Source organism: Notothenia rossii (genome assembly GCF_949606895.1).
Source record: "Notothenia rossii genome assembly, chromosome: 9".
NCBI lineage: Eukaryota > Metazoa > Chordata > Actinopteri > Perciformes > Nototheniidae > Notothenia > Notothenia rossii.
In genome coordinates this window covers 5,711,128-5,719,659 of record NC_136907.1, presented here as the reverse complement: position 1 = coordinate 5,719,659, position 8,532 = coordinate 5,711,128, and positions in this window count along the sequence as shown.

Genomic DNA, 8,532 nt, shown 5'->3' with positions numbered 1-8,532 from the left:
ATCTGGAATTCGGAAATGTCTCAAATCTTGATATCGACTACTAAACATCTGGTATCTTGACCCTTAATGCTAACAGATTAGCAACCTCAGTATCCTTATAACTAAATTGATATTGCGGTATCGATGGTAAAGGTGTTGTGACTTGTTGCAACCTGTAACGAATGAACTATGAACATAGTTATTTAGTCATATCATTGGCATCGGATATATTTCAGGGCTTTGCAGATTCATCCCATTTCAGCATTCTTACCTGGCCAGATTTTGCAAACATGGCCAAAACCTTCCGAACCGATGTGAGTTTGTAAATGTGTACCTTCTTATGGTTTGGCAACAGTTTAATCTTCACACTGTGGAATTTTTTCCCAGCGTATTTCAGTTCTTTAACGATGTTGTCTCCAAGTTTGGCCAGGCTCGTGGCTCCGACTTGTAGCTAACAGAGTTATTTCTGCTTAAGATGATTAGTGGCCTTTTCGGCCGTCGGGTTGTTTGCTTTATCTGTGACTGCTCTCACCTCACATATCATTGGGTTTCGTTCCTGTGCTTAAGACTTTGTTCATCCTCGCGGTAGATTACTTACTTATTCTGCTCTTTTCAATTCTAACCACTGTTCTCTCACAGGGTTATTCCTTATTCACCATTTCTGCATTTTTCATGATTACACCTTCTATTATCCCCACCTCTTCATGTGTCTCCTTCTCTCATCTCTTCCTCTTCTTCTTTGAATCTGTTGTTATGTCTGCCCGAGAGCTGCAATTGGCCTGCTGATGGGGAGAAATGAGCCGAAGAAGAGAAAAGGGAGAAAACTGTGAGTACGAAGCAAAGATAGGGTATGACAGAATGAGAGAAAGACAGACAGTAAATGAGACAGAGAAAGAGAGAAGACATATTTTGGATCAATAGATTAACTGAGTGCTCATGTATTATGCATCTGAGCCCTGCAGCACTTGCACATAAAGGGAATGTTGGGCAGGATTGGCGTGTAAAAGCTTTATAACCGCGGGCCTGTTTACTCTGAGAGTACAAGGGGACCGCTGTCATACCGAACCGAACCGGGATGAGACAGGGTCTGTCTGAAAGTAATCTCAAACCTACCGCCTAGAAATACGCAGCCAAGTTCAACATCTTCCCAAACAAGCATAATATCTATATTTATATCAAACAAGTAAAAAAAGAATTATCAATAATAATCAAATACAGCTCTAACCCTGAGACACAACAGCCGCAGTCTTGAAGAGAACCCTAACCCTAAGTAAATATGATGTGGGATCATGCAAGAGATTGTTATCTTCTTTCTTTTGCCATAGAAGCAGCTATTTAAACATCCTATTGTGTGATCAAGAACACTGTGAAGAGTTCACCTTTCTGTCTTGGACCATCTCATTGTAAAGAAAGACAGAAAAGGGAGCAAACATTTTTGAGATACATGTGAAAGAAATATAACTAAGCTCGCCCAGAACAATGACAAAGAACCTTAAAGGTCCCATGTCATGCTTTTCCGGTTATCACCCGTCCCCTTGTGTGTTATGAAGGTTTTTCTGCATGTAAACGGTCTGCAGAGTCTCAAACCCTCAAAGTACACCCTGTAGGGAGTAAAACTCTAACACAGAGAAGACCTGTCTATGCTGCCCCAGAACGCCTCGTTGGACATTTCTCTTTTTCCATTGTTTGCTTCCTGGGTTCTGTGACGTATGAACACCCAGATCAACAACAAATGACCGGATTGGCCCAAATGGACCAATCCACGGAGCCCCTCAAACACCAGGACCCCTTGGCTAACTAACAGGGAGTCCCATTGACTTGCATAGAGCTCCCTGGTTGGTAATAGACGAGTTGGGGTGGTGGAGAAATGCTCTCCGCAGACCCATTCTCTCAGCGTTATAAACCTTTTTCTTACTCAATATCAAGACACACTTATTGTTCTTACTTCGGCTGTGAGTATTTGTGTGTGCTCAGGATGAGTTTCGCTTGTTCTCGCTGTATCGCCGACCCGGAAACCTGTCCGCTCCTCGCAGCAGCAACGAGCCTCGCAACATCCCGACCAATCAGAGCACAGTGGGCTCACAGGCAGGGGGGGGGGGGGGGGGGGCAGGAGCTCCAACAAGCCGTTTAGGACAGAGAGTGAATACACATACTATACAGAGATGCTGTTTGAGAAACCAATGTGAGTTTGGAAAATTGCACAATTTAAATCTATTCTAGTAGACCTCAACAATGGAAACATGATCAGTAGAAATAGCCATGACCTTTAACCATGTGTGACTGTGGCGCCATTTTTTGTAATTTGTAATATCCCACTGTTCGCTCAACCCCAACATCCTATTTAAACATTAAACACATCATGATGTCAAAAGGCCGCTCTGGAAATGCTGTTCTGTGTCATTTTTAAGTCATATTTTAAGTAAGCTTCACCTCCTATGGAAGAAGATCAGAGCTAATTGTCTTATTATAGAAAGACAATGTACCGCTATGAGAGAAGGGAAAGGAATAAGTGAAGCTATTATAAGGGTTTAAAGAGACAGCATTCACCGCTGTTCCATTGAGGCAGAGTGAACTTTGACCTCTTTAATTCCACATTAAAGGTCTTCACATTACAATCCTGGTTCCTTTCTCCTTTCTCTGGAGCTTCTCCACAGCGACTTTCCGAACACAATCCTTGGAGGGCCGGGCATCAAACAGCTCAGCGCTCTGAGCGTTTCCCCAGAGAGATGCCACGCTCATTTCCATACAAACAAAATCCTTAGCCCTTCGCTCCTCTGTACTACAAGAATAGAGAGCAGTGGAACAAAGGAAACACAAGTAAACAAACAAAATGATGTAGGAACGTGTCTCTGGGATTAGAAGAGTATGTATGTAAATGAAAATTAATCTTTTTTACTTCTGTCTCTGGTGTTCGGTACTGCAGGGAGCAGCAGGGAAAGAGATGTGAGACTCAGAAGAATCAGGAGAAATGTGTCAAAGCTATTTGAAGAAGCAGCACGGGAGCTTTGTTTCAGCTCTGCTCCCAGATGTAGCCGTAATAAGATGACAAGTACGTAACCTTCAAATGGTGAATGACAAGGCTTCAGAGTAGGGACGAATGAAGTAGGTGGACAGAGAGTATGAAGCTCCAACAAAGGCGGCTTCTGTAATGCAAGTCAGTAGCATATGTACATCCAGTGGCGAGCCGTAACTTTTATACCTAGGCCCTCTGACCCCCACCCCTTCCCTCTAGTTATTACGTCACAGAGTATACTTCAGCGGAATATCAAAACAAGGCCCGGGGTGCAAAACGCATCAATGAAAGCGACCCTCTACCACACAAAACAACACCCTGTAAATAACCCTATTTGTGTTCTTAGAAATTGAAAAGGATATTGCCTTGTGTTTGTTACTTTCGTTGCAGTTGTATGTTTTAAGTGTAATTTGGCATGCTTTTATTTTGAAGGCGAGTTAACGCTGTTGACAGGAAGTTGTTGTTGCTATGGAAACAAGATAAGTTTCACAGCGGGCGGAACTTGTCATAAAGTCCGCAATAATAACACCCACCCATTTAGAGGGAAGATATGATTGGTCAATTGTACTGTCATTTGACATTACTCTCTCGTTCAGTTACTATAGCTGGGCCCTCTGTGAATTCATAGCTGGACCGCCTGGACGTCCAACAGCTCCTCTCTTCACAGTAACTCGCAGAGACGAGCTTCTTTCATTTAACACTTCACATTCAGATGGCTGCCTAAATTCATTATCCTTGTTTCCATTCAATTGTCATTTGTTATATCAACGTTTGAAATGTTGCACGATAAATACAATTTTGTTGCATTTCCATTAACTGACATGGACCTTGCTCTTTGACCCATCCAAAAAGTCTTATGACATGTTTTCATTTTCCTTTCAGGTCAGCTAGTATTTGCCATGTTCCTGCTCTCTGGATATCTTAATGTCGTTAATATCCACTGAAAGTAGGAATAGCAATATCAACTCAGGATCATAGCAACTGTGCTGTATTGAGAATCTGAAAATTGAGAACCAAGAAGCAATGGATCATGCTTTAAAAAGTGCATACTGATCAATCCAATCCTCAATCAAGAGACTCCTTATTGTGTTTTTACATTTCTATTTACTGGTTTCTATTTCTAACTTTTCTCAAATGTGTCTGCTTTGATTCACGAGAGGAGCACACTACCAGACATCTCTCAAAATGTGCATGTGTTAATCAATGATGAAAGCTAGTTGTGAAAGTTGAGGTGTTGTGCAACAAGGCTGCTCTGGGCTCCTAAATATATCTGTTATCATGATTCAAACGTTTTTCAAAAGTTATTTTAGTATGAAATGGGGCGAAGCCTGCAAGCTAGTTCAGGCAGTCAACTCGAGCACTTATGCTGCATTCATACATAACGCCCCTCGCCACTCTACAACCAACCAACCAACCAGAGTCTCCTTAATAAGCCGCTTTATTTAACCTGCCAGATCTCCCTCTATGCTTTGCTTGCTGCTGCTTGCTGCTGCTTGCTGCCCCACCACCACCCCAGCTTCCACCCCAGCTTCCACCTGTAGGCTCGGGGGGGGATAGTTATCTAATCATCACTCAATGTGCTATGTATATCTGTGGAGTGATGAGGCCCGAGCCTAGACGCCAAACTCAACTATATGTTGCTTCTAATGAACATGTTAAAGAAACACGTGAGTTGTCTGACTGAACTCACTTTAACTAGCTGAAAAGTCCCATTGTGGAATTTTTGGTGTTGAACTTGGCTTCTTACACAATTTCTAAATGTACATTTTTCGTGGGCTGAAGATAAATGGTAATGATGATTAAAATGATGACAGCTACTGGAACATCTGAATAAGGGAGAAACCGTTTTCAAAAGTTGACAGCAAGAGAAACAGAAAACCGATGGGATGGATCTCAGAGCTGGACTTTCCAAACTCTTCTCCATTTAGTGAAATATTCATCATTGCCAGTCTTTGCCAGGGGGCATTTGATATAGATCTGTTGCTCATCGGCCGGTCAGGATGGTTGTGTGTTTGTGTGTGGATTCATAGTGAAAGCATAATCTGTGTTGGCCCCGATCTTCCCAGTTACTTGCATTGAGATCATGGAAGGAGACAGGAGAGGATGTATGCACGGATGGGTGGTCTGGCACTGCAAATTGAATCAGAGTACAGTTAAATGTTACAGTATTTTGCATGTGTGTCATATATGCAAATGTGTCTTTTAAATTACCTAAAAAGTGAATACATTTCCTCTAAGCCTTAGCTATATTTTGTTTTCATAGATTTTTATCAAAAGTGTAGCCCATAACACGGGACTAAACTGCTTTTAACTCAAGTTGCAGTCTTCTAGGCATTACTAAACGGCATTAAGCATGCCTACGTATATATAATAATATAAATAAATAAAACCTTCTTAAAATGTGTTTTTTTGGGGAGGGTTTTAAATACTTTTGTGCTTGTGTGTGCATTAATAATGCTCACTGATAGAGTTCACTAGTTAACCTCTCTTCATCATCATGGACCTGCTGGGAATTGAACCTCGAACCCTGACATTGTTAGCATCCTGCTCATTCAGCAACACAGTACCCATATATGAATGAATGAATATACTGTATTTGTGTGTGAGGGGGTATTCAGGTCTCACGTATATACCGCAGGGCTCCAGCTGGTGTGGCATGGGGGGGTTCTTTGTGTCCCATGTAGTCCCCCCCATCCCATGTGTCCCCATACACGCACACATCAACACCACCTAACCCCCCCCCTTCCCCTTGACTCCCCCGTCTCCCACTAACAGGATTAGAGGACGGAAGGTGCTCGCTCGGCAGACCTAAGGACGTATGGGACACAGAAAGTAACAGAGGTGTGTGTGTGTGTGTGTGTGTGTGTGTGTGTGTGTGTGTGTGTGTGTGTGTGTGTGTGTGTGTGTGTGTGTGTGTGTGTGTGTGTGTGTGTGTGTGTGTGTGTGTGTGTGTGTGTGTGTGTGTGTGTGTGTGTGACTGGGGCTTAGTGGGAAAATGCCCTTTCTCATGTATGTAGCTCTGGTGGACCCCTAAAGCTTCGAGAAGGTGGCCCCAAGGGACAAGAGACACAACTGGGTCTCTGAGTCTGTCTATGCGACCATGTGTCTGACCATGCTGGGTTTGTGTTGAATAAACAACATATTAAGATAGCAACTATTGTTCTCTAGGTATTACATGTTTACTGTGTTGCTTTTTTCAACAGGAAGACTAATTTCCCCCTCTTGCATCTTTTGAAACTGACTTTAAATCAACAGCCCCCTCCCCTAATACACATAGAAAATCAGATGCAAAGAGAAAACAGATTATATATATTAAGACACCTAATATAAGCAATACGTGGGATGCTACACATCTCTTTTAATGGTAAACAAGTGAGAACAGAAAGTATGTAGTCCAAATATTAATTTGTATTTAGTGACTTAGAGAAATATTAACTCAAATGTCAATAAAGATAAGGTGCCTGAAGTATCTTTACTGTACATCATGAGGAAAAGTTCAAGCTAAAAGATAAAACATTAAGTGGAGCTTCTGTCATGAGGAGACAAACTGTATTGCACTCATGTCACCATGTCAACACGCTGTGTGTATCGGGTCACCTGTTACCTATCGTGTGTCTGCACCCATTGCGTGAACGGTGGCAGATATAAATTATTTAAGGGCTTTGCACACATGCTGAGCCAACAGTCCTGTGTCAAGTGATGTTGGAAAAAAAACTATACAAAAAAACTGTGTTCTTTTGTTGAGTCTGGTTGAGCCATTATGGTCAGCTGGTATTAGTAGTAATAACTTTTTCCTCTTGAATAAATACATAAAAATAAGAACCTAATTGTACTTTCATTGCCTTAAAATAGATGATTCATGCTCAACAAGTCTTCCCTGGTTTAATCTTAGTCTATCAATATTGCAAATATCGCACATTTCTGTATGTTTTAGTAATGTGTAACATGTAATGTGTTCCATATTGATCCCTTCAATGTTTATGAGTGTCAGTAAGTTATCTTGTTTGTCTCTCCATGATTTCTCACAGTATGCTATTAAAGCATTTAACAATACCATTACAATAGTCACTTAACGGGCATAGAAAGGGTTGAGGCTTGCAGTTTGCTGCAGTCTTTGTCGTGGAGTTTGAACCAAAGACAAAGGTTTGCCAGACTTAAGCACACGTTCTTCCTTGTCTTCTCTGTGTTTCAGGGTCCAAACTATATATTTCCTTTCATTTATATACAGTAATTGTTGACCTGTACAATAGTTTCTGCTTGGATGAAGAGTTACCTCTCTGACAGAACACATTGAATATTTTTCGATTTGGTGTTCCACAGGGTAGCTGCTCGGGTCCACTTTGATTTTCAATTTCTATGAAAAATTTGCCCAGACTTGCAATTATTTGGCCTAGACTTCTGCTTTCAGACGTAATTAATTATTAAGTTATTATCCTATCCGATAATAATCCAATTCAGAGGCAATAATTTAATATAATACATTATTTTATATATGATATTTATATAGTTACAACCGGCCCTTTGAGTGCAACCTTTATGCGAATGTGGCCCGAAATGAAATGGAGTTTGACACCCCTTGTTTAAGGAAATGCTGCATGCATTTGAGAGCAGTTGCCGAAATGGAGATGATCACATCATATGTCTTCCACTATATCATCATGCAACAGATGCTTCCAGGGTAACCCAGTATAATGATGTGCCTTGTGTCGAGCTGCAGCTCCTCAGCCTCTGGGCCCTGGTTCCCGGAGAGGCCTACCTGCCAGCACAGGGCACATCGGGAGGGCCAGCACTCTCATTACAGCTACAATGAAATAATTATGAATGCCGCGCCGAGACCTCATCACAGGAATATCTATTGTATTATTTATTCAGCCAGTCCCCTGGTTCAGGGGGAGAGAACACATATAAACTTCCAGCCTCGCTCCTCTCCTCCTCACTCAAGCTCCTGCTTGCTGCTCAAAGCAGAGGTGCTCGTTTCTCACTCTCTTTCTTTCATTCTCTCTTTTTTTATTCTTTTTCCTTGTTGTTTTTTCTTCCGAGATGAGGGAGCATCTATCGGGCCCTGAGGCCTCCTCACAGTCCGGGCTGCCAGCTGTGGACGCTCTGCACTTGCCCTCATCTTTATTTTTGTATTTGCTCTCTTGTTTTTCTGTTTGTTTTTTCACACAACTGGAGCACCTCCATTTTACCAAAGGACTACAAACAAGAACTTACTGGAATAGGTGGAATAAACCCTCGTTTTTTTTATAGACATACTTTTGCCAAGGCAAGATGTTTACAGCATATAAAGGATGTGGACACTCATGTCTACAAATACTACATAATATACACTTATCTTATAGTTATAAGAAAAGGATACGTTTGGGCAATGTTGCACGATGGCCTTGTGAAGAGAAACTTTGTTCTGCAAACAGGGTCATGGAGGACGACGCTGCAGCAACAGCATGCTGCACAATAGGCCTCATTCAGAGGCAGCGCTGGATGTGGAGGTGGTGCAAGAGCTGATGGACAACAAAGAGAGAGAGAGAGAAAGAGAGAGA